General features: G+C 36.2%; 1 protein-coding gene and 1 pseudogene across 3 annotated transcripts in view; one reads left to right on the top strand and one right to left on the bottom strand.

Annotated features, from left to right (window-relative positions):
* The window catches only part of HTR2C (5-hydroxytryptamine (serotonin) receptor 2C, G protein-coupled), a 192,758-nt gene that overhangs the window by 28,630 nt on the left and 136,451 nt on the right, over positions 1-27,677 (top strand). The window lies entirely within an intron of this gene.
* Positions 23,152-25,628, bottom strand: LOC105522919 (annotated as a pseudogene). Its single transcript, XR_001003511.1, has 2 exons — positions 25,232-25,628; positions 23,152-24,909 (listed from the first exon to the last, which is right to left on the bottom strand). The product of XR_001003511.1 is annotated as a heat shock cognate 71 kDa protein-like (transcript).

Genomic DNA, 27,677 nt, shown 5'->3' with positions numbered 1-27,677 from the left:
TCATTTTCTCTCCTGATCTCCTCTAAATACAACTAAATACTCTTATAAATAATTTGATAGACATTTATAAAAAGGACTCTGAAAGTGCAAAGAAGATGAACTGGCTGGGGAACTCAGTACTTGAAGAATGACACTCTAGTGACTTCCTTGTGGTTTCTTTTTATCTCTAATATATCTTGGTCTGGGTACTGGAGAGGCCTGTAACTCAGGATCAATAACAGGTGTAGACAAAAACTAAAGAAACCAAAGCAGGAACTTAGAAAAAGACTCATATCCAGTGATAGGGTGGGCCCATCTCCCAGTAGCAGTGGAAACAGTCCTGGGTACAAGACAGAATGCATTCCCCCTAAGATTAAGGCAAGGATATCAATTCTCACCACTGTTATACAACATAGGACTGAAAGTTGTTTTAAGTCACCAAGTTTGTGGTAATTTCTTACAGCAGTCATAGGAAACTAATATATTTGTCTTCCTTTGTTGAGTAGCCATTGCAATAAGGCAAAAAGAGGCATATATATTAGAAAGAAACAAGTAAAACGGTTCCCATATACACATGATGTAATTGTTTTTGTAGAACATCTCAAAGAACCTACAAAGAAACTCCTAGAATTAGTGAGTTCAACAAGGTCACAAGGGTACAAAATCAATGCACAGAAGTCAATGACTTTTTTTGTTAACAATGATCATATGGAAACTCAAAATAAAATTCAGTATTATTTACTATGACTTAAAATACTCAGGTCTAAATGTAATAAAATATGTGCGGAATTTATAGCTAACATTACAAAATGTTGATGCGTGAAATCAAAGACCTAAATAAATCAAGAGACATACCCTGTTCATGAATTGGAAGAGTCAGCGTAGTACAGATATCAGTTCTTCCTTTATTAGTTTGGTAGAGCTGCCATAGCAAACTACCACAGACTGGGTAGCTTAAACAACAGAGTTATTTTATCACAGTTTTGGAGGCTAGAAGTCAGAGGTCAAAGTGTCGGTAGGATTGCTTTCTCCTAAGGTCTTTCTCTTTGGCTTTGTAGATGGCCATCTTCCTCTTGAGACTTACACACGGTCTTCCCTCAGTACTGTGTCCACTTTTCTTCTTCTTAAAGGGTACCAGTCATATTGGATTAGGGACAACCCTAACAACCTCATTTTAGCTTAATTACCTCTTTAAAGGCACTGCCTCTAAATACAGCCACGTTCTGAGGTACTGGGGTTAGGACTTCAACATATGAATTTTAGGGGGACACAATTCAGCTGGTAACACTTCTCAAATTCATTTAATGTAATTCCTATCAAAACTACAAAAAGGATTTTAAGACATTATCAAGTTTGTTTTAAAATTTATATAGAAAAACACAGGTAGGTCATTGAAGAGCTAAAATGACCTTGAAAAAGAATGAAGTAAGAGGAATCACTGTACCTGATATTAAGGATTACAAGACAGCTGCAGTAATCAAGACAATATCATATTGACAGAGGAGGGGACACATAGATCAATGGAAGAGAATAGAGAATTCAGAAATATACCCACATAAATATGTCCAATTGATTTTTGACAAAGGTGCAAAAGTAATTCAATAGAGGAACAAATGGCACCAAAGAAAGTGGTCTCTCATAGGTAAAAACAAATGAACTTTGATCTAACTTGATACCTTATACAAAAATTAAAACAGATAATAGACTTAAAAATACAATGTAAAACTATACAAATTTTAGAAAAAAAAAAAACAAAATTTTCAGAATCTACGGCTTGGGGTAGTTCTTAGATTTGACAGCAAAAGCCCAATCCATAAAATTAAAAAATGTGTAAATTGGACTTTATCAAAATGAAAAACTTTTGCTCTGCAAAAGAACCCTTTAAAGGAGTTAGAAAACCATCTACAGGGTGAGAGAAATATTTGTAAATCATATATCCAACAAAAGAAGAATGTATTCGTTTCCTATACCTGCTGTAAAAAAATTCCACAAACTTGGTGGCTTAAAACCATGGAAGTGGCTGGGCACGGTGGCTCATGCCTGTAATCCCAGCACTTTGGGAGGCTGAGGTGGGTGGATCACCTGAGGTCAGGAGCTCGAGACCAGCCTGGCCAACATGGTGAAACCCTGTCTCTACTAAAAATACAGAAATTAGCCAGGTGTGATGGCAGGCGCCTGTAATCCCAGCTACTTGGGAGGCTGAGACAGGAGAATTGCTTGAACTCAGGAGGCAGAGGTTGCAGTGAGCCAAGATCGAGCCATTGCACTCCAGCCTGGGGGACAAGAGTGAGACTTCATCTGAAAAACAAGCAAACAAAAAAAACACAGAAATTTATTCTCTCCCAGTTCTGGAGGTCAAAAGTCTGAAATCAGTACTATTAGGCTGAAATCAACTTGTCTGCAAGGTCATGCTCCCTCCTTCCAGAGATTCTAGGAGAATATCCTTTCTTTGGGAGTTTTAGATTCTGGTGACTACTGGCATTCCTTAGCTTGTGGCCACATCATTCCCTTCTCTACCTCTGTGATCACATTGCCTTCTTCTTATCTTTTTGAAATCTCCCTCTGCTCCCCTTCTCTGAGGATACAAGTGATTGTATTCAGGGCCCACTTACATAATCCAGAATAATCTCCTTATCTCAAGATCCTTAACTTAATTAGCTCTGCAAAGACTCATCTTTATTGCCATATGAGGTAACATTCAAAGGTTCCAGGCATTAGGACATGGCTATTTTTGGGGGGTTTCACCCTACTACAACTAGGATATGCAACATATAAAGAATTCTCAAATTTCAACAGAAAAAAATAAAATTTTATTTAGATAATGAGCAAAAGACCTGAAAAGACATTTCATTGCACAGAATATAAAAGATGTTTGACATCAGTTATTAGACATTAAGGAAATGCAAAGTTAAACCACAATGAGGTTTTGTAAATCCCAAAACTTTAAGAGGATCACATGAGGCCAGCAGTTTGAGGACTGCCTGGGCAACATTGCAAGAGTCTATGTCTACAAAAAACTTAAAAAAAAAAAAAAAATAGCTGAATGTGGTGGTGTGTGCCTGTAGTCCCAACTACTTGGGAGGCTGAGGCAGGAGGATTGCTTGAGTCCACGAGTTTAAGATTGCAGTGAACTGTGATCAAACCACTACACTCCAACCTGGGCAACAGAGCAAGACCTTATCTCAAAAACCAAAACAAAACACTCCCCCTACAAAATCACAATGAGATACTATTCCATATCTATCGGAATGGCTAGAATAAAAATTAGTGACAAAGCTAAATGTCAAGAATGTGGAGAAACTGGATCATTCATACATTGCTGGTGGGAATGTAAAATGAGACAGCAGCTTTGGAAAACACTTTGGCAGTTTATTACATGAAGGGGTGGCCTGTCCCTCCACACCTGTGGGCGTTTCTCATTAGGTGAAATGAGAGACTTAAGAAAAGAAATGAGACACAGAGACAAAGTAGAGAGAAAGAAAAAGTGGGCCCAGGGGACCAGCGCTCAGCATACAGATGACCCGCGCCAGCACTGGTCTCTGAGTTCCCTCAGTATTTATTGATCATTATCTTTACCATCTTAGAAAAGGGAAGTGGCAGGATAATAGGATCATCCTAGGGAGAAGGTCAGCAGTAAGACATGTGAATAAAGATCTCTGTGACATGAATAAGTTTAAGGAAAAATGCTGTGCCTTGATATGCATATGCAAACATCTCCATAAACCTTTTTAGTGCATAAAGAGCAGCATTGCTGCTAGCACATCCTACCTTCAGCCCTAAGGCGGTTTTCTCCTTTCTCAGTAAACAGAACATACAATCGGGTTTTACATCGAGACGTTCCATTGCCCAGGGACGGGCAGGAGACAGATGCTTTTCTCTATCTCAACTGCCAAGAGGCCTTCTTTCCTCTTATACTAGTCCTCCTCAGCACAGACCCTTCATGGGTGTCAGGCTGGGGGACGATCAGGTCTTTCCCTTCCTACGAGGCCATATTTCAGACTGTCACATGGGGAGAAACCTTGGACAATACCTAGCTTTCCTAGGCAGAGGTCCCTGCGACCTTCCTTAGTGTATGTGCCCCTGGGTACTTGAGATTAAGAGAATGGTGATGACTTTCCACAAGCATACTGCCTTCAGGCGCTTGTTTAACAAAGCGCACCCTGCACAGCCCCAAATCTGTTAAACCTTGAGTCACCACAGCACATGTCTCTTGCAAGGACAGGGTTGGGGGTAGGGTCACAGATTAACAGCATCTCAAATCCAGAACAAAATGGAGTCTCTTATGTCTACTTCTTTCTATACAGACACAGTAACAGTCTGATCTCTCTTTCTTTTCCCCACAATTACAAACCTAAACAAACAACTAACACGCAAGCCAGCAGTTGCACTCCTGGGCATTTATCCCAGAGAAATGAAGATTTATATTTACATGAAAACCTGTCCACTGATGTTTATAGCAACTTGATTCATAATAGCCCCAAACTGGAAACAACATTTAACGGGTGAACAAATTGGTACATCCATACCATGGAATACCACTCAGCAATAAAAAGGAATGAACTATTGATTCTTGCAACAATCAAGATGATTCTCCAGAGAATTACGCTGAGTGAAAAGTGCCAATCCCAAAACATGATACACTGTATGCTTCCATTTATAAGTCTTTCTATGACAAAATTATAGAACTAGAGACCAGATTAATGCTTTTCAGGGTTTAAGGATAGGAAGCAGAGAATGAAAGTGGGTGTGGTTATAAAAGGCCAGCAGGATAAATCCAAATGGTGATATTAATGTTCTGCCATCCTGGCTATATCAATGCCAATATCTTAGTTGTGCTGTTTTATTATAATTTTGCAAGATGTTACCATTGCAGGGAACTGAGAAAAGGGCACGTGTGATTTCTCAGCATCATTTCTTGCAATTAACTGCATGTCAATCTACACTTATCTTTAAATAAAAATTTTAATTAGAATATGTATATATAAGGCATATATAAGTCGTGAAGCAATCTAGACTCATTTTATACTAAGACCTGGAACTTCCATCTCTCAGGAGACCTTGATCTCTCTAGTGAGGAATAATATATAGAAAATATAAAAATGTGTAATAATACATATATTTGTAATATATTATTTAAATGCTGGCAGCAGAAAATAGATATCTATATACAAATTACTACTATTTTAGAAATTACATCCTTCAGTGAGGACAAAGTTTATAACTAAGGTTATTAACATTTAAAAAACTACTGGAGTAAATTGTCCCTGTCATCATTCTATTATAGATTAACTCAGTTTTCAATTAGATCGTGAAAAGAAAACCCTATTTTCTCTAAATAATATTCCATAGACTGCCACAGCACCACCAACTCCAAATTTATATTTCAATCACGTCTTGCATAATTTCAATAGAATTTTAATTTTTTGTCACCAGTTTAGCCACAACTTCATAATCTTCAAAAACATAATGAACCAAACAAACAAGACAAAACAAAACAAACAAACAAAAAACAAGAAAACTCCAAAATGTATAAGGCCAAGTCTTTACCTTTCTTTTGTAAATTTTACTGCAGCCAAACAAGTACCCAAATAGTTCAGGTAAACTAGACACTCTGTGCCTGTGAACTCAGCTTGAAATTCTATAGTGATAGCGCTCCAAAAAGCCACCCAATAAAAACTAAAATCTCTGAAGGTTTATATTCACTAACATAATTTATTTCCTCATCTGCTTAAAGTGACCAATATGTGGATATTAAATAGTTCAAATGTGTTTAGTTCAAATTTTGCTAACAGGGTTATGTTATATTCTACAATTTCAATTTGCAATCATCATTTTATTATTTAACAAAAACAATATGTAGCCTAAATATTTCTATTAACGCATATTAGGAAACCAATTGCCCTTGCCCTCTCTACTTCTTGCCAGCCTACTAAGATACCTGTAAAGAGGTAGATGTGTGTTCTCAACATTGTAAGGTTAAGAGGAATAAAACCTGAAAAAACACAAACACACATACACACAAACACACACACGCACACAGAGAAATAATAAGCCTTTGCCCAGTCACATATTGAGTAATCCTATGCCCCTTTTCCTGCAGATTTGCTACTCTAAGTTTTAATAATAATGACCACACTCATACACAGTGAAATTACACCAATTTATTCAAATCAATGTACAAATTGAATATTATCACATTTATTTTGTACATTGGAAAAGACAATATGTTATTTCAGTTCATTTTCTTTTTAAATACCAATATTTAAGTCTTAAAAAGCAAAAGTTTACAATAATGATGAATGTCAAACTTAAAGGTGTTTGTTATCTGGCTGGGCATGGTGGCTCATGCCTGTAATCTCAGAGGTTTGGGAGGCCGAGACAGGAGAACCATCTGAGATCAAAATTTGGGAACAGCCTGGGCAATGTAGTTAGACCTCTATCTCCACAAAACAATTAAAAAATAGCCAAGCATAGTGGCATGCCAGTAGTCCCAGCTACTTAGGAGGCTGAGGTGGGAGGATGGATTGAGCCTGGGAATTGAGGCTGCAGTGGCCTATGATCATGCCTCTACACTCCAGCCTGGGCAACAGAATGAGAACCTGTCTCTGAGAAGAAAAGATGTTCTATTATCTATTAGGTCTTTCAAAAATACATGTTTTTTTCTGAGATTTTCAAGTTATATAAGCCTTCTATGCCAGCCACCCTAAACAAAACAGAAGAAGCACAAATATTACTAAACAAATTAATGCTTCATTAACAAGCAAATCACCAATGGAGAAGAAACAACACATTTAAATCAAAATCAGTACTGATACAGAGGTAAGAATTACATCCAGGCACAGACATTCGGACTTATTTCCCCATGTTAAAAATTCCATCACAATGTGCAAAATAATTATTAAATCTTCTTTTTGAACTATATCCTCCCCCTACTTTTGTTTTGCCTGATATAGATATTTTAACCTTAGGTGTATAGAACCCTATTAAGGAACCCAGATTACAATTTTTTATCATTCACGTAACAGTGGCAGTTTTCTTCCATGTTCTTGCACAAAAAGAAATTATTTTCACAAAAATTACACCCTGCATTTTTCAATAGTAGGAATAAAAAATATTCATGTTCAGGTTTACATATATTTACCATGACTAAATTGGAACAAATCAGCTCACAGCTTCCTCATGCCTACAGTTCAAATTAAATTTCCTCTTTTATATTCCTAGGGCTTATCTAGTTGCATGTCAAACTTTTCAGATCAGTTGTCTCGATTCCTATCCTTTTCTCCCCTTGAAAAATAAGTGTATCTTCCATCTCAACCATCCTCCTTTTCTGCAGCTTCCATTAGATTGGTCTGGTAACTTACTATCATGAGCATCTTTGTGCTCAGAGGAGACATCAGGCTGCCTAGTTTATCAGATCTTCATTTATTCCTTCTAATTTTCTGGTCTCTCTGCTAGTAATACATTGTAAGGTTTAGACTCAATCTACCCCAGGGTTTATTTAAAATTAAAACTTGTGTATATATACATATTAAAATTATATGTTTAAAACTTAACTGCTTTGGCATATAAATTGCATCTTTAAAAATATTAAATGAAAATTTGGCTTAAAAGATGTAACCTGGCCGGGCGCAGTGGCTCAAGCCTGTAATCCCAGCACTTTGGGAGGCCGAGAAGGGCGGATCACGAGGTTAGGAGATCGAGACCATCCTGGCTAACACGGTGAAACCCCGTCTCCACTAAAAAGTACAAAAAAAATCTAGCCGGGCGAGGTGGCGGGCGCCTGTAGTCCCAGCTACTCGGGAGGCTGAGGCAAGAGAATGGCATAAACCTGGGAGGCGGAGCTTGCAGTGAGCTGAAATTGGGCCACTGCACCCCAGCCTGGGCGATAGAGCGAGACTCCATCTCAAAAAAAAAAAAAGTAACCTAAATATAGATCTTGTAAGTTTAAAATAATCCTTGTCCTAAATTTTCTTTACCAAGTTTCCAAATATTTATGTTATATTTAACTTTCCATGGGGCCCCAATTCGTCAATCTCAACTCCTTGAGTTGTTTTTTGGATTTTTAGTGCTTTGTACAAACTCATTGATGAGCAGAATGGAGCCATGCTCTCTGGTACCTTGCTTGTTCTAGGGTCTGATCTCTGTTTCTTACACTTCGTGGAGTAACAACTTCCCCATACACTTACTGAACACTGGAAATTACCCCTTTATTCCCCATCCATGGCTCTACTCAACCCACTGCATTACCATCAACTCAGATTCAATCAGAATCAAGTCAACACCATTCATTAATCTGTTTTGACCACTCACTATAGATTAGGTGCCATATTAAATGATATGATACAGCAGGGACAGAAAACAAACATGCATTCAAGGAGTTTACTATCTAGCTGGAAAAGTAGAGGCAAGACAGTAACAAAGATCTGGATGGCACCCTCACTTTGGAAATTGGCAGTCATTCATAAGACACAGATATATTCAGAGTAAGGAGAGGGAAGCCACTGGAAAAAATATCCTTTCCAGTAACAATCAAAAAGCAAGAGGCAAAAAGAAATGTTAACTATTTAAGTCACATACTTGCTAATCTATGTAGCTTTGCAGGATTAAACTGCAATTTATTATTATTATTATACATTTCTATATGGTTTTGAAATGGATGTTCCACAAAGGAAGGGTTCTCCAGCAAGTTTCTATAGTCTTCTTCTTGGGTAATTTTTGCCTACCAATATTTGCGGCTACCATATGAAAGTAATTTCTTTTTTCAAAGCAATTGGATTAATTTATACAAGTACACAGATTCCGTTCTTGAACTTCTGATTCTTTATCTAGACATTATCATAAAATATCTGCTATTGAGCACTCATGATGCTTTCATATGTGTTATTTAATTTGGCACAATGGAAATACACAACCCCATATCTTTTTTTTTTCTTTTTTGAGACAGATCCTTACTCTGTTACCCAGGCTGGAGTGTGGTGGCACAATCACAGCTTACTGCAGCCTTGACCTCCTGGGCTTAGGCAATCCTCCTGCCTCAGCATCCCAAGTAGTTAGAACAACAGGCACGTGCCACCATGCCCTGCTAATTTTTTAAATTATTTATTTGTAGAGATAGGGTCTCACTCTTTTGCCCAGGTTGGTCTCTAAGTCCTGGGCTCAAGCAATCCTCCCACCTCGGCCTCCCAAACTGCTGGAATTACAGGCATGAGTTACCACATCTGACCCACATCCTCTTTCTAATAGCCATGATTTCTTTTCAGACAACAACATATTTATAATTCGTTTGCAACACTTCAACCAAACTAGACATACAGAGGATGTGGGAGACAGGTTTCTCACTTCATTACTAGTATGCAACCCATGCAATCGAACATCTGTGCCAGAAGTGGATTTTAGGTTACTTTGTTATGGAAATGCATTATCCATTTTAGGCACATTTTTTTTCTTAATTAGAGGAGGTGCTTTCAGGAATTGAAAATTACGTAATGTAATTACAGCCATGTTAATGAACTAAAGCAAGTAAACACTGATATAATTTTTACATATTTAAAATTCTTTAGTTTTTTGCTTATCTAAGTTAGGGCTAGTAGTAATAATTACCTAAATAATTTGAATCCTTTGAGAATGTAAATGTATTAGGGTTGGTTTTCTGTTCACCTGAGTCAAAAAACCTGTGAATCAGAAATAAGTCTGGTAGCTAAAATTCCTGTGGAGGTTATAAAAGGGTTGGTTTTTATCAAAATATAAAATTATCTATGTAAAAAGGAAACTAACCAACCGGTTAAGTATGTTAATTGGAATTTGGAAGGATTTGAGGACTGGAAGGGAAAGAACTAAAATTGTTGACTAGTAACTTTGTAAAGCCCTAAACTACAATCAACCCATTTCATCTTTACATTAAAAATAATTAACATTAACTGAGAATATACTATGTCCCCAGGCATTCTGTGAAGAATTTCGCATGTGTTAACTCATTTAACTCTTCCAAACTCTTTCAAAGGAATGTGTATTATCTATTTTTTCATATTTTAAATAAAGGAAAGTAACGTATAGAAGAGATAAGTAATGTGTCCAAGACCTTAGAACTTTTAAGTAACACAACTGATTATTAAGTGCAGGCCTAAAAAACTCCAAAGCCCTTGTTTGTAGTCATTTCTTCATGTTATATGTCACTTAGAATGTTCCTTTAATGAATAACTACATTAAAACATATAACTGCTAAATAAGACACCCTCCCACCCAAAAATTACTCTCTCTCTGTCTCTCTTAGTCTCTATCTCTCTCTCTACATATATATGTGTATATATACACATATATATGTCTATATAAACTGTATATATATACACATATATATGTGTATATATATACATATATATGATTTTCTAGATATATTACAGTGAATTATCTTTGAAATTTAATTATTCCATTAAAATGGAATATATGCTTACAAATCTTCCCGGATTTTGTAATTTTGTCTTCATTTATTTTGAAGAATGCCTTAATCCGAACCCCCTTTTGCTAGAGATTTATGTCTTTTTGTAAAAGATAGATATTGTCAAACCTAGATCAGAACTACATTTGGACAAGAGGGTTTGGGAATAGATCTAGAAAGTATAGATCCATCATATTTTCCACTGTCATGCCTGGGGATTTTCAGGGACTCCATGAAAAGTTATTCACTGGAGTCCAAGTTGTCCTAAATGTTCTGGAAACATATACAGTTTATGAAAATAAACATGTAATAAATAAAATCTCCCTGATTTCTTCGAATTGGTTAATGAATGGCAGAAGACAATCTTCTCATATATATTAAATACCTCCAACATTTGTATGACTAAAGTTCATTCTCAAAGTGAAACAATTTTCTTGTGTGCATAAAGGTGGGACCACATCCCTAGATAGATGACATATTAAGCCCAAGGGCATTGGAACATATTGTTATAGTGGCTCTTTGGCTGAATTTTGCCTGCAGGTAAATTTTGTTTTGGCCTAGCCAAACATTTTTAAACTTTATAATTTGAATACATTTTAAGAGTGAGTTCCAGCTTTGCTATGTTTTCTACCACTCCCCATCTTCTTATACCCAGCTGTCTTACTCACTGATATTACCTGCCTGGTCCCTAAAAGTGTTCACATTTGTGACGGGCATCACAGCTGTGAGCACAGAAGAGATAGCTTTCATGTTGATACTCCTCATTCACTGGCTTGTTATCCCCTGTGCTAACAAAGGTCCTCTAGCCCTCTAGAAAAAGTACACTCATTTTCCCCTAAGTACTTCTAGAAGTCCCCAGGGGTTCTCTCATGTGATCATGAGCAAATCAATTTTCATCATGCACTGCTGCAATTATTCTGGGCTTTCATGGAGCACACATGTATCTACCATCACCCACCATCATTCATAGTATCTGCTGGGCATCCATCATCTATCACTGGGCATCCATCATCTCCCATTTGGCATTCATCATCTCCCACTGGGCATTCATCATCTGCCACTGGGTATCCATCATCATTTGCTCGGCATCTGCTGAGTACCGCCATGTCTGTTGGGCATCCACAGTCTCCCACCAGGCATCGTGGTCTCCGCTGACGCTTTGCCATTTCACCACCGGTGCCTTCCATGAGAATGCTGGTTACCTCTCCAGAGTGCTGTCACCCGGGACTGCCAAATCTACAAACCCTCAAGATACCACGTGTGCTGCATTTGCATCAGTCTTCATTGTACTTAGCTGTGCTCCTCGCATAAATTAGGAAAATGCCCCTTTATAACTGTGGCGCATTTTGTTATCTAAACATTGATAAAGCAATACTAGTCCCTGTCCCCTTCACAAAATCCCTCTGTAAAACAGCTATCTCTGTTTTATCTTTCTTTGTTACTTATGGTTATCATCCACAGGGCTTACATATTCCATAGGGCTGATCTTGAGTCTGTACACTGATGCCTTAATTACTGTCCTCAGGCATTCACCCAAATAAACATGCCTCTGAAAAGTTTAATAGGTAACTTGTCGGCCTTGTGTATTTGTATATACCTAGCATCTACTCCTATATCTGGTCTTTTTTTTTTTTTAATGGATAAATGAAGGCCTCTTTCCTCTTTGCAAATCAGTTCATGAGGTGATATTCTTGGAAATTCCCAGGCCCGCACATCTTCACCTGTGAATCATTACTTTGGGGTTGAAATGTCTTCTCCCAATATCCCCTTTCCCTTTAACAATATCCTTAATCACTTCACCTCGGGCTCCTTATCCTAGAGAAAAATATTTCTTTACCGGGTAAGTTTCCATTCTAAATACAAAAAGAATAATGGCATCAGTACATTGAAATTATAATGACATATATTGGAGAATATAGTCCAGAGGTCCTGATTTTTGTTTTTATATCTAGAGTCTTCTACCTCTGGTTATCCTTTGCTCTTTCTCTCTTTATCCTCATTAGAAATGTACAACTTTGGCTGGGTGCAGTGGCTCATGCCTGTAACCCCAGCACTTTAGGAGGCTGAGGTGGGCAGATCACCTGAGGTTGGGAGTTCGAGACCAGCCTGACCAACATGAAGAAACCCTGTCTTTACTAAAAATACAAAATTAGCCGGGTGTGGTGGCACATGCCTGTAGTCCCAGTTTCTCAGGAGGCTGAGGCAGGAGAATCGCTTGAACCCAGGAGGTGGACGTTGCGGTGAGCCGACATCTCACCATTGCATTCCAGCCTGGGGGCAAGGAGGGTGAAACTCCGTCTCAAAAAAAAAAAAAAAGAAAAGAAATGTACGACTTTTACATATTTAATTACTGGTTTAATTCTCCAATAAATGCACAAAATAAATAAATAATGTAATTTTAGTTAACATTCCAGTTCTGGTTGCAAAAATAATTTCATTACAGGCAGATAGGCAGCACTGTCAAAGTTAAATAATAACGGCCAATACCTGAGTTTTTGCTCAGGGCCAGACATTGTTCCAAGTATTATACATGTACTATCCCTATTTAATACATAAAACAACGCACCAAAAGTTTAAATGCTATCAGTATTCTACTGCCAACTATGGGACGCACCTTCTATGTTTTCTTCCTTAAGAGGAGACATCCTCTGTCTTCTCGAGAAAGATTAGAGCTCTCTGTAGTGTCCAGTTCTGGTGATTTGAAGATTCTCCTCATTTTTTCTTTTTCTTCTTAAATCTCATTCCTTCATGGAATTCTTTCTTTCTTCCTTCCTTCCTTCCTTTCTTTCTTTTCTTTTTTCTCTTTTTCTTTCTTTTTCTTCCTTCCTTCCTTCTCTCTCTCTTCTTCCTTCCTTCCCTCCCTCCTTCCTTCTTTCTCTCTCTTTCCTTTCTTTTTATTTTCTTTCTTTTCTTTCTTCTTTCTTTCTTTCTTTTTCTTTCTTTCCTTCTTTCTTCTTTCCTTCCTTCCTTCTTTCCTTCCTTCCATCCCACCCTCCTTCCTTCTTTCCTTCTTCCTTCCTTCCTTCTTTATCTTTCCTTTCTTCTTTTCTTTTCTCCTTTCCTTTCCTTTCCTTTCTCTTTCTTTCTCCCTTCCCTTCCCTTCCCTTCCCTTCCTGTCCCGTCCCGTCCCTTTCCCTTTCCCTTTCCCTTTCCTTTCTTTCTGTTGACAGAGTTTCACTATGTTGCCCAGGCTGGTCGTGAACTCCTGGGCTACAGCAATCTACCCACCTCAGCTTCACAAAGTGTTGAGAATACAAGCATGAGCCACCGTGCCCAAACTTGGAAACTTTCAATGATTTTTACGTCATCTACTAATGTGCCAATTCCTAGAGAGCTAAGTTCTCAGGACTTACTTCATGGACTTTTCCCTCAAAGCCTGTATGTCTATCCCAAGAGCCTTTTAACTGGGTTCAATGATGGTGGTGAAGGAAACAATTATAGCAAGTATTATAATAGCTAACTTTAAGTGAACACTTACTTGTCCATTTATCTTATTCAATCCACACAACCAACGTATAAGTATTTTTCCCGCTTTACAGATGAGGGAAATTGAGGTACACAATTTTACCTCATTTTAGGGCCACAAAAGGCTAATATCCATCCTCACATCACTGGTATTAAAGGTACCATTCTCCCAGCTAGCCAGAGTGCTATTTCTGCCACCGACTTACGGAAATGTTGAACATACTGTGTTCCTGAAAAACTACAACAGCAACAATGACAACAAATGTTGATTCTTGCTTGATGTCTTGATGTGGCTCTAGAGACACAGAGTAACATAACTAAGGAAACAGTCTTTTGTATATTTAAGGGTAATTTCTCCAAGCCCTACCATAATACTAATAGTTAATAGTTATTGGACACTTATTAGTACTGTACATGGTCCTAGCTGATACACACTGTTTTAGAACTATAGCTTTACTCAAAATAATTTTATTTCAGTTCAGTTGAGACTCTATTAATACTTACCTACGACAGTTTGAAGGCCCAGATTGTAATGACTCTGCTGTCTTGCGATTAGAAGTGGAATTAAGGAGAAATGGGAGGGGTCACGATGTATCTTCAGACTTGAACAATTTTCATGCTCATATACTTCCAAAGACAAAAGCAAGATTAATGGTAAAAGATACACAAAGAATCAGCTTAGAGTTCAATAAAAGCTCTGTCTTTCAAAGAGAGGACACCACCAGCCATCACTAGTCGTTATGCAAGGAATTTATGCCTGGTATAAAAGCTTGAACTAGATTTTTTTTGAGGTTGTCTTTTATGTCTTAAGATTCTATAATTAAGATACCTAGTTATGTCACTTTGAACAAGTTACTCAAAATCTGAAAGTATCGTTATGAAGGTAGTTCAGTGCCTTTGTCAATGATAGGGAGATGAAAATAAGAATTTCTATTTCATACAATAGTGTTAATTTCGTATGTGCTTTTATGTTCCTATGATCTTTATAATCAGTTTGGTTAGTCCCAGCAAGAGATCATAGATGAAAAACCTACTCATTAATTATACATTATTTTAATACTCAGAAGACCTTTTATCCTTGTTGTCATCTAAGTAAACATAAAAGAAAATTTGCTTAGAATGAATGGACTATGTACCCATAATCCTCACTCCTAAGCATTATGCAATGAATAAGAAAAGTCTACTTAGCCTTTATCTTAAAGGGCAGTAACTCAATCTTGAAAGGTGTCTTTCATATGCTGAACAGAATATATTACAACTATGGGTCTTAATTGTTCATGTTTTTCTGTATGTGCTCCTAACAGAGTGCTTGAACTGTATAGTAAAGGGATCATTGGACTAATCATTAAAAGTTAGTTTCTTTCTTTTCCTTTTCAGTCAAATTTCCATATTCCTTGTGTGCTGAAGTTTGTTTTGTGTTTCAAATAAAATCTATCAAAAATCTAAAATCTTTGCTATCGAGTTATTCTGCATTCAAAATATAGTAAAAACAAGATGCTTACTCAATGTTCACATAACATTAAGTCCCCAAATTACACTTAATGAAATAAATTTTCCCATGACCGAATGCCATTGTTTCTTTTAAAGGAAGAGCATCAACAAGAGAAGTTTGAATGAGATTGATTTTCTAATGGAGTTCTTTTCACTGAGAAATATTTAGTAACACAGATATTGGAGATAGAATTTTTATTTTCATCCTGTTTATTTCTATTTTTATTCTGTAGTAACATGTTAAGGGATATACAAGAGTTTCTATGGGAGCATGTACAATTGCAAATTAGCCAAGCCACTGAAGATTTTATATTGTTGTTTTTTATGTAATTGTAAGATCATGACAAATGTGGATTTTTAAAATCCTATTTAGAACCCTATTTAGAATAAAGAAGAAAGAGAATTCTGAGTTAGTACTTAGAGTGCACGTGGGAGAATTACATCAGGCTGTCTTCTGCAGAGCAAGAGGTTTCCTTATTCTAGATCAAATTCATTCTTCGAACCCAAAAGCCTGCACTGGCTAAGAAAAAACCTATTTTCTCCTCAAAATTCTGTAGAACAAAACTTTAAAGGGAAATTAATTTAGAGGCATTTGATATTCATTAAGCACTTATTCATTTTCTGTTTTACCTTAACCTCATCTTATACCCCATATTTTACTTTAACCCCATCTTAGCATAATAGCTCCTTTATATTGATAGGGAGGAAAAAGTTTCTGGATTTACTATTTTAAGAGCAAGTACAAAGGACAAAGCTGACTATGTTCTATTAAACTAATAGCTGAAACTAACTATTAGGTATTTAATTTTGTATGAAAATATATTCAAAGTAGAAGGTATATAAAATATATATCATGACATATATAAATGAAATATATATAACAATATATAAAATAAATAAATGAAGTGTGTAATGAAAAGTAAATTCTCTGTTGTTTGAAGTGTTTCTTGTGATGGAAGAAAGTGAAGTCTCTAATTTTCAATTCCTCATAAACCTGATTACAAACTCTGTATAAATTTCACCAGTGAGTGGCACATATAAACCGTTGTAATCAACCTCGGTGTTCTGTTGAAGGGCAATTGGAGTAAAAAATAAAGATAACAAATTATTTCCACTAAACATTATAGTATAATTTGGTTACTACTAAAAAGGAAATTGTTCAATAGAAAATTATATAAAGGCTAAACATTAATAAGCTAATCATATACATATTTAAATTTGATAGTTTATAGCCTTTAGCATTAATTCTGGCTAAGGAATACTCTATTTTAACTAAGTCTTTTTGATCAAATGACTCTTAAGTAATGTTATATTAGTATTTTGATTTTGGTAAGTCACTGATTATCTCTACAAACTAGATTCTCTTTTATAAATGACTTTCATTGTGTATCTATCTTGATAATTATTTTAACCTACAATATCTCACTTAGCATCTACTTCACACGTATTTGTGAATATTAAAAGCTGAATGTGAAAATATTTAGTAAATTTTAACTTTCTATACAATTTTAAGGTTATTATTATTTTAGTATGACATTTAACCAAACCCCTATTTACAAACAAAAATATATTATGCATATAAAAATGTAAATTATGTATTTTCACGTGTACCAAAACAAATGTTCTGGAAGTAGTATATTGGTTCAAACAAACATAATATAATATAACATAACATAAATATATATTTTCTCAGTTTAAATACAACAGAGTAAGATAAGCTTCTTGTTATTTAAGTGGAATATGAAAATTAAATGGCCACTTCCCCAAACTCATTTCACTGAAAAATGTTAAGGCAATTTTTGAAGGCCAATGTTTCATAAATAAACCTTTTAGCATGTATTACTATGACAAATTACTTAATTGGCTTTCACTGTGGGTTATTCACATAAAGGTTTCACTTTCAGTGAGTCATAATATTGTTTACACATAATTTGTAAGTTCTATTTAATTACTTATGTAAATGACTAAACAAAAGACAGCAACTGTAGTGAATCGAAGACTGTACTTAATTCTGATGTAAACTATTCTAACAATATAATTAAGAACTGTCCAATTTATACTTTGAAGTAAACAAAAGATCTTACGAGAGATTGCAAGTGCCATCATATGACACTTCTAGCCTTACCTCATGTTCCCTTGCAGTTTTTTCAGACGTGTGTTAAAACTATTTGAAAAAAAAAAAAAAGCAGTTAATTTAACTGTACACAAAGGTGATAGTTAATAAGAAAAATAAAAGTGCAAATAAAGAAAAAAGTAGTGAAACAGCAAAGTTAAACCTAGACTCACCTTACTTTCTTACCTATTGCTATTATTTATTCAATGACTACTAGAGCAAAGCTGTGGCCTTGAGGAAATGATTTTATGCTATGAATACAATAACAATAACAAAAATAAGGCTAATAGTAGATATAGGTACAGTATATTGGGTTCCAGCTAGATGCCAAGCAGTTAAGCATAACAAAATTAAGTAAGGTAGTTATTATTATTCATTAAATTTCTTTTAGGATTTTTTTTCACTATATTTTTATTTTATGTTATTTACTTAAAAATAGTATTAGTGTTTGCTCTGGGGCTTACAATATTCCTTTTTATTCCTTTTTAAAATTGAGATATATATCTTATACCATAAAATTCACCCTTTAAAGTGTACAATTCAGTGATTTTTAGCATATTCACAAAGTTAGGCAACCATCAACTTTATTTAATTACAGTAAAATTTCATTATCCAATTTTCAGTCACTCCATATATAATATGCATCTTAATTTAAAACAATCGTGTTAAGATTAACATTAAACTTCAATGCTATGTAGACATATTGCTCCAATATACTTCCATTTCCTCCCCTTTCTTTGTGATATCATTGTCATGCAAATTATATTTTGATGCATTATAATGCATCAAAATATTTGTGTGATTTTTTTTTCATGGATTTGTCTTTTAAACCATTTGGAAAGAGAAAAGAGTTTTCATTCATGTGGATTCAAGTTACCATCTACCTTTTCATTTCAGTTGAAAGATTCCCTTTGGTAGATATAGGTTAGGTATGGGGACTACAAATTCTATCTATATTTTTATTTGGAAATGTCTTTCTCTTTCATTTTTTTAAGGGATAGTTTTACTGGGAATAGAATTCTTGGTAGACGATATTTTTCTATCAGCCCTTCAAATATGTCATCCCAAAGCTTTCTGGCTCTCACAGCTTCTGATGAAGTCAACTGCTAATCTTATTTGGGTCCCTTTGTATATGTTGAGTCATTTATGTCTTACTTCTTCCAGAATTTGCTCTTTGTCATTGCCTTTCAACTCTTTGACTATGAAGTATCTAGGTGTGTATCCCTGAGTTTATCCTAATTGGTGTTCATTGAGTTTTTTGATGTGTAAATTAGTGTTTTCTATCAAATTTGGGAGAATTTCAGCCATTTTTTTAAAATATATTTTCTGTATCTTTCTATCCTATCCTTCTGAACTCCCATTACGCATAATCTGATGGTGTTTCACAGGTTTTTGAGGCTCTGTTCATTTTCCTTTATTCTCTCTGTTCTTCAGATGGGATAATCTCTTTTGACTTATCTTCAAGTTTGTTGTTTCTTTCTTCTGCCTTCTGAAATGTTCTATTAAGCCTATCTAATGAATTTGTCATTTCAGTTATTGTACTTTTCAAATTCCGAATTTTGGTTCTTTTAAATATTAAATTAATTTGTATCTCTTTACTGATTTTCTCTATTTGGTGAGCATTATCATCATAGTTTTCTTTAATTCTTTAAAGATAGTCTTCTTTAGTTCTTTAAACATATTTATATAGCTGATTTAAACTCCTTGTCTGATAAGTCCAACATCTAGGCCCCCTCTGTACACTTTCTATTGACTTATTTAATTCCTGCTTATATGCCATACTTTCCTGTTTCTTTTCTCCATTTTTCTTTCTTTTTTTCTTTTTTCTTTTTTCTTTTTTTTTTTGAGATAGAGTCTCATTCTGTTGCACAGACTGGAGTGCAGTGGCGTCACCTCTGCTCACTGCAACCTCCACCTCCCAGATTCAAGTGATTCTCATGCCTCAGCCTCCCAAGCAGCTGAGATTACACGTGCATGCCACAACACCCGGCTATTGTTTGTATTTTTAGAAGAGACAGGGTTTCACTATTTTTAGTAGACACAGGGTTTCACAGGGCTTGTATTTTTAGTAGAGATAGGGTCAGACTGGTCTTGAACTCCTGACCTCAAGTGATTCACCCACCTTGGCCTCCCAAAGTGCTAGGATTACAGGCTTGAACCACCGTGCCTGGCATATTTTCCTGTTTCTTTGCATGTCTTGAAATTTCTTGTTGAAACTTGGACGTTTTAAATAATATATTGTAGTGACTTTAAAATCAGGTCTACCCCAACCTGTAGTGTTTATTGTTGTTTGTGAGATTTTGTCCTCATTGCTGTTTGCTTCAGTTACTTTCCTAGAATACTTCTATAGATTCTGTATTCCTTGCAATATGTGGCTGCTATTTTCTCTGGTAGCATTTTTTTTTGATATTTGTTTTTATTTTTAATCATTACTTCTTAAGAGTTGCCCCTGAATCAGCATTGTTTGTAGTCAGCCAGTGATTGTTCAGAATATTCTATTAAATGCTATGAGCCAGTTTTTCTTCCACCCTGTTCCAAGGAGATTTTTGTGGGAGGTCGCACCTTCAAATGTCAGAGAATTTACAAGTCAATATTAGCTTTTACTTCCTGCTTAAGTCCAGCATCAAAGGTAGCTAGAGATGAGTTGTTTGTGTCCTCTCTGAGTTTTCTTCGGCATGTGTACAGACATACACACTTGTGCAGCCTTTTAGATCTCCTGAAATATGTTGGAGCATTTTAGAGTTCCTTGTATTGGTCCTTTTCCCATTATCGATGTATTCCTTTTAAATTTTTAGCCAGCTTCTTGTTTGTTACAACTGAGTTCACAGGCTTAGGCGACTGCAATGTTATTAAATCCAGCTCATGTTATTGTTTTCAAAACTCTGGAGACAAGGCTTTTTCCGAAGAACTAAACTCAGAGTCAGGATAAATAGTCCAATTATCTGGGAATAATGTGTTTCAAAGGAATTATTGTAAATATTGTCGAAATATTCAAAGTGTTCTAAGGATGGGGCTTTACATGAAGCTCCAAAACAAATCAGTCCCCACTCAACTGGCTGGTTACTGTACTCTGTTACTGTGGTGAGAGGGGAATGAAAGTAGCCTAAAGTTAAAACAACATAGATCCCACTGTTCTAACTCATGTTCAGTAGACTGTTTTTAAATGAATATGTTTTAAGCCAAATCTGTACCTTTGGTTAATTTTCAGGATTCTAAAACAGTTGATTTTTGTAGTTTTGCAAATATTTTTATAGCTTTTGTGAGAGAAAGAATTCACCAAGGTTGTCATTCTGGATGTTCTGTTCTTTTAAGTACTTCTTTATATACCTTGAATTATAATGACATTTTAAACATAACACCATAAAGTGATTTTACTGCATAAAGTTAAAATGATTACTTCATTTCATCTACTACCTAATCTGTATTCACTTTTAATAATTGGCTCAAATTAGGATATAAATGAGTTGCTTTATTTAAATTAGGTTTCAAGCAAGGTTCACATTTTGCATTTGTTTTTTATAAAACTAAATTTTTGCGTGTATATCGTGGCAGGGCGGGCGGTGGGGGCAGTGGTGGGACTTGATTCTGACCTTTAGGAGAGGAAACATTTTTCAGAGGGAGGCAAAAAGTCAAAGAAGTACTTTAATTATCGGGGAGACTTGTACATGTTTATGGGATCAAGGGAAATCACTATAGATTTTGGCTTAAGAAACAGCCCTACTCATGTCTTGTCCAACAAAGGCTAGTAATTCCAGGTTAGCCTAAGGCCCAAGAGATGAAGCAAAAGCTGAAACTGGGAAAATAATAAATTTAGAAAGGGGCAAGGTCAATGAGGAGAGTTGGTAAGGATATAAAATTATTAGGCAAATCATCAATAATGTAACTTGGATTTACTTTGGAATGCCAGACTCTTGGCGGACTACTCTTTCTTGTGAACTATTTCACCATTCTGCATTTTTACATTTTTCTTCTGTTGGTTAATACTAAGGGATGGTAAAGTATTGAAGGCTTAGGTTCAATTTCCAGCTTTTCCAGTAACTGTGTGACCTAGGTTCAGCCACTTGGCTTCTTTGAGCCTCCCTTGATTTGTGAAATGAGAGGACTGTGTTAGATGTCTCTAAATTTGATTTTGTCTCCAAAGTATGATTATTCTAAGGCCTTTCTTAAGCAGGTATATGCAATAAGTAAAAATTGTTTTCAGTAACTGAGCTTAACATTTTTGCTTTCCTTACCCTGAAAATCAGGTACACAAGAACTTCTTTCCCCCTTTCCCATTATAACTTGTTTTATGGAAATAATCTTAAATCAGAATTAAAAACTGGTAAACACAATATTAGTAAGATAGAAATATTAGCCTTTCTCTCCACTCAAATCTCAAAATAAAGCAATAGTACTGTAACAAGGTATACTTCATTTTTGTAGTAAGAGCCAGTTTCATAGTGAAACTCTATGAAAAAATAGCTCTGTGTGAATTACAGCAAACTAATGTACTGTGATTGGGAATAGCCAAATACATTTCATGTGTCATTTTTCCAAAAGTTAAATTTTAAAGTAATCTTGGTTAAATTAGGATACAGACTCTTAAATAATCTAAAAAATGACAATTTTTCAGATACCATGGGATCATACCTTTTATCAAGAATAACAGTTATGTTTATCAGTGCACTTTGGGATGTTGAGTAGACATTTTGGAGATCATTTATGCTCAACAATATGATGCATTTATTCCAAAAATTGTAATTGCATATTTTTTGTATTACATATTTTAGTCAGCAAATAAGACAACTGCAAGCATAGAATCTATTCAGGAACTAGAATTAAACAAGTTCCTTTAGAAACTGATTAAATAAACCACATAATTTCCAAAATGCCTTTCACTTTGTGCACTTAGCTTTGATTTCTAAATCCTTTCTGAAACAGACATCTAAATGAAATTAAAACCTTTATTTTACCCAGAGGCTTCCCATCCCACTCACCCTGTGTCCAAACTCCATCATCTTTAACACTTTCAGCAGTTATTATGAACCCAGAAGCCACTAGGATAGAGATGTTCTAACAATGATCAAGGAAAACAAAAATCATTGTTAAACTATTATAACCCATGGATCAAACCACAATCAATATAAAGATACTTATTGAGTATCTGCTGTTTGTCAGCACTGAACAAAACACAGTGGGATGTCATAATATATAGTTCCAATCCCTGCTTATGAGGGAGTTTATAATATAATTATGTGTATGCATATGTGTGTTTGTGTGTGTTGGTGGGAGGCAGAAATTTATATTAAAAAAATGAACAACATGAAGTTATGTGCTAATGATGGAATGTATTGAGTAAATAATAGGTGGTTAAGAAGTTCAGAGGAGGTACATGTGTCCCTAGTCAATTGGTAAGAATAGGGCTTACAATGGTACAATTTAAATTACTACAATAAAGTAGATGGGATATTTTCCCAGCTCCCAAATTACCACATAGATGATTGTTTTCATACTTACTATATACAGTCATAATGCCAAGCCAACTTTGAAGGGAAATAGAGAAACCCAATTTTACTGTAGTTATACCTTCAGGATTGCATTTTGCTACTAATAATTTATAAAAAATGCAAGTGCTTATATCTCTGTAACTTTTAGAGATATATTCTTAACACAGTGTTAAATTATATATTTTGTGCCAATTTTAAGTAGTTTTATTTAAGACATTGCATTTTCCACTTACAATACAGTGCTTATAAAGTGCAATGTTATTTCCCTCCCCTGTGCACATGTTGCATATTCAAGTATTAAGAATTCCCAGTAACCTACTACAGCAGGTGAACTTTTAAAAACTGCCACAGAATTTGCTAGAGATTTAGGTCCTTCAATGTTTTAAATGTGTGGAACAATGCTACATCTATATTTATGTTAGATTAATCAACCTCTTCAATGGTGGGCCTTGAGGAAGCACCACCAGAGGGAGGAGCTCCACCACCAGGGAATCCCCCAGGCATTCCTCCTGACATGCCTCCTGCACTCTGGTACTGCTTGGTAATGATGGGATTGCAGACTTTCTCCAGCTCTTTCTGCTGATGTTCAAATTCTTCCTTCTTGGCAGCCTGACTCTTATCCAACCAGTTGATAACTTCATTACACTTGACCAGAATGTTCTGTTTGTCCTCATCATTAATCTTGCCTTGAAGCTTCTCATCTTTGACAGTTGCTTTCATGCGAAATGCATAGGACTCAAGTGAATTCTTGGATGACACCTTCAGCTTTGTACTTCTCAGCTTACTGGACCATACATTCAATGTCTTCCTTGCTCAAAGGACCCTTGTCATTAGTGATAGTAATCTTGTTCTCTTTTCCTATACACTTGTCCATGGCAGAGACACTGAGGATGCCATTGGCATCAATGTCAAAAGTGACTTCAATCAGAGGAACACCATGGTGTGCAGAAGGTATGTCTGTGAATTCAAACTTGTTAAGCAGGTTGTCATCCTTGGTCATAGCACACTCACCTTCATAAACCTGAATCAGCACACCAGGCTGGTTGTCACGATAGATAGGCTGTCAGAAGGTCTGTGTCTGCTTGGTAGGAATATTGTGCTTGACGAGGACAATCATGACTCCACCAGCAGTTTCAATACCAAAGGAAAGAGGGTTGACATCCAAGAGCAGCAAATCTTGAACATTTTTTAGTTTTGTCTCCAGATAGGATGGCTGCCTGGACAGCTGCACCATAAGCAACAGCTTCATCAAGGTTGATGCTCTTATTCAGTTCTTTTCTGTTGAAGACATCTTGGAGAAGCTTCTGAATCTTGGGGATATGAATAGAACCATCAATAAGGACAATGTCATGAATCTGTGACTTGTGTAGTTTGGCATCTCGAATGGCTTTTTCTACAGGGCCCAGGGTGCCATGGAACAGGTCAGTATTCAATTCTTCAAATCGGGCACAGGCAATGGATGTACAGAAGTCGATTCATTCATAGAGAGAATCCATCTCAATACTGGCCTGGGTGCTGGAAGAGAGAGTATGCTTAGCATGTTCACAAGCAGTACAGAGGCGTCTTACAGCTCTCTTCTTCTCACTGATGTCTTTCTTATGCTTGCATTTGAACTCAGCAATAAAATGGCTGACAATTCAGTTGTCAAAGTCTTCTCCACCCAAGTGGGTGTCTCCAGCTGTAAGTTTGACTTCAAAGATTCCATCCTCAATAGTGAGGATTGACACATCAAAAGTGGCACCTCCCAGGTCAAAGATAAGCACGTTTCTTTCAGCTCCAACCTTTTTGTCTAAGCTGTAAGCAATATCAGCAGCAATTGGCTCATTTTCTAAGTACATTGAGACCAGCAATAGTTCCAACATCTTTGGTAGCCTGATGCTGAGAGTCATTAAAGTAAGCTGACACTGTGACCACAGCATTGGTAACAGTCTTCCCAAGGTAGGCTTCTGCAATTTTTTTTTTCTGCATCTTTTTTTTTGTTGTTGTTGTTGAGACAGAGTCTTGCTCAGTCCCCCAGTCTGGAGTGCAGTGGCGCGATCTCGGCTCACTGCAAGCTCCGCCTCCCAGGTTCCCACCATTCTCCTGCCTCAGCCTCCCAAGTAGCTGGGACTACAGGCGCCCGCCGCCACGCCCGGCTAATTTTTTGCATTTTTAGTAGAGACGGGGTTTCGCCATGTTAGCCAGGATGGTCTCGATCTCCTGACCTCATGATTTGCCCGTCTTGGCCTCCCAAAGTGCTGGGATTACAGGCGTGAGCCACCGCACCCGGCCTAATTTCCTTCATCTTTGTCAGAACCATAGAGGGCACCTCCTCTAGATAGAAGCTTTTGGTCTCTCCCTTGTATTCTACTTGGACCTCGGGCCTGCCAGCATCATTCACCATCATGAAGGACCAATGCTTCATATCAGACTAGACAACAACATCATCAAATCTGCATCCAATCAGATGTTTGACATCAAAAACCGTGTTGGTGGGGTTCATTACAGCTTGATTCTTTGTGGCATCACCGATCAATCATTCAGTGTTCGTAAAGGTGACATAACTTGGAGTGGTTCAGTTTTCCTGATCATTGGCAATTATCACTACTTTTCCATGCTGGAAAACACCCACACAAGAGTATGCGGTGTCAAGATCAATACCAACTGCAGGTCCCTTCGACATGGTTGCAGGCGTGTAGGGCCAACTCTGACTACAAAGAAAGACACAGAAACCTCCAGAACTGCAAGCACGTTCAATGAGCTATATCTACTTCTTGAAGGGGAAAATACATGTAGTTTAAAATTTCATAGCAAATACTATGGAACAAAAAAATGATGTCAAAAACATTATGATAAAAACTCATTGATATGCTGACAAACATTATTACCTCAACTATCATCTGCTGAGTTAAAACATAGTACCAAAGCATAAGTAAAATGAAAATGAATATAATGACAAATAAATGTACTAATGCCCTTACAAGGGCTCCCTGTAGTACTTTATAATTAAGAAGTATTGTGATTAGGTACTAAAAAGTTGATCTGTTTCCATACTTTTTCTGAAGATTTTCCCGATTACCTTTTTTCTGCATTTATATTTCATCTACTTCTAGTTCAGTTAGTTTTATATTTATGTTCTAAGACATGCTTTACTCTGAACAATGCATAAGATCTTAGAGGAAAATGACCTTTGAAGGCACTTTCTGGGATAATGTGTCAACATTTCAGGCTACCAAGTATTTATTGAATGCCCACTCTGTGTTAGGCATTGCACTTGGCATTAGGAATACAGAGGTGTGTACCAGGGCCCTGGCCTCCAAGAAAATGCTTCACTTTTAGAAATACATTTAAATAATTTAAAAAGGTTATATAGTGTAGAATTTCCTAACTTAGCGTGACTGGATAAAATATCTAATTTTCAACATCAGCTTTGAATAACTTGTGGAGAATTTTCTATTGGTATTTATTTATTGAGACAGAGTTTTGCTCTGTCACCCAAGCTGGAGTGCAGTGACACGGTCTTGGCTCGCTGCAACCTCTGCCTCCTGGGTTCAAGTGATTCCCCTGCTTCAGCCTCTCGAGTAGCTGGAATTGCAGGTGTGCACCACTATGACCAGCTAATTTTTGTATTTTCAGTAGAGACAAGGTTTCCCCATGTTGGCCAGGCTGATGTCAAACTCCTGACCTCAGGTGATCCGCCTGACTCGACCTCCCAAAGTGCTGGGATTATGGGGTAAAGAGGTTTTTAAATTAGTACTGTCCAAATTCAGTGACTCTGACTAATGGTAGCTAATGGAAAGCTGAAATGTTCAGTTCCAACCAAAATCCTGAGGCAAATAGTAGTTTTGTTACATTCCTTAAGAGACAGAATGAATTCCTGTAGAAATGCATAATGCCTATATTTACATAACAGAAAATGTTTGGCAGAAAATAAAGTGCTGCTCCTACTTGTCGGTAGTGCTGTCATTGTACGAATTAGTATCTTTCTTTTTCAGAAGACATTTTTAAATAATGAAAGTAGAATGTGTTGGAGGTGCCATGTCACTTCATCTGTCAATAAACATAAAATGCCATTAACTCAATAGTATTTTCCGAGGTGTTGTAGTGAAGTAGAATTTGAGTTTTGGCATCACATGAACATAGGTTTAAATCCCTACAATCTCACCTTTTAAATGACCTCTTATTTCTAAATAAACATTTTCTCAGCCACATTAACAGGGAAATAGCATGGTATTGAGGGCTAGAGGTTAAGCTCATAAAGTATCTGGATCTTAGTAGATGTGATATTTGAATTATTAACAAAATTATTCCTAGGAATTGATTTTATTAGAACATTACTTTAAGTCCTGAATAAAAGTGATCCGGCAAATTATATTTAAGTTCATATGGTAGAAACTTCTGAGAATCTGTCCTAGTTGAGTGGTAATATAGTAGGATGAAATCAAGCAATGAGGAAAAAAAGGAGAAAATCAGCATTTAAAAAAAAAAGGCAAAAACTGCAATATCTCATAAGTCAGCTTACAAATGGAAATGCCTTCAAGTCCACAGTACAGTATTGGATTCGTGTGTTTGTATGCTACATATACATCTTAGTGAAGACGGAAATGATCATACACAGTTCATTTCCCATTTTTCATGTGAAAAAAGTTTACATCTGCCATTATATTATAGAAACAGAGCTATCTAGATAAAGCCTCATTTGTAAGAAATAATGACTCACCTTCAGGACACA

This window comes from Colobus angolensis, unplaced genomic scaffold (genome assembly GCF_000951035.1).
Source record: "Colobus angolensis palliatus isolate OR3802 unplaced genomic scaffold, Cang.pa_1.0 Scaffold446, whole genome shotgun sequence".
Taxonomy (NCBI): domain Eukaryota; kingdom Metazoa; phylum Chordata; class Mammalia; order Primates; family Cercopithecidae; genus Colobus; species Colobus angolensis.
This window is presented reverse-complemented; position numbering and strand designations above follow the sequence as displayed.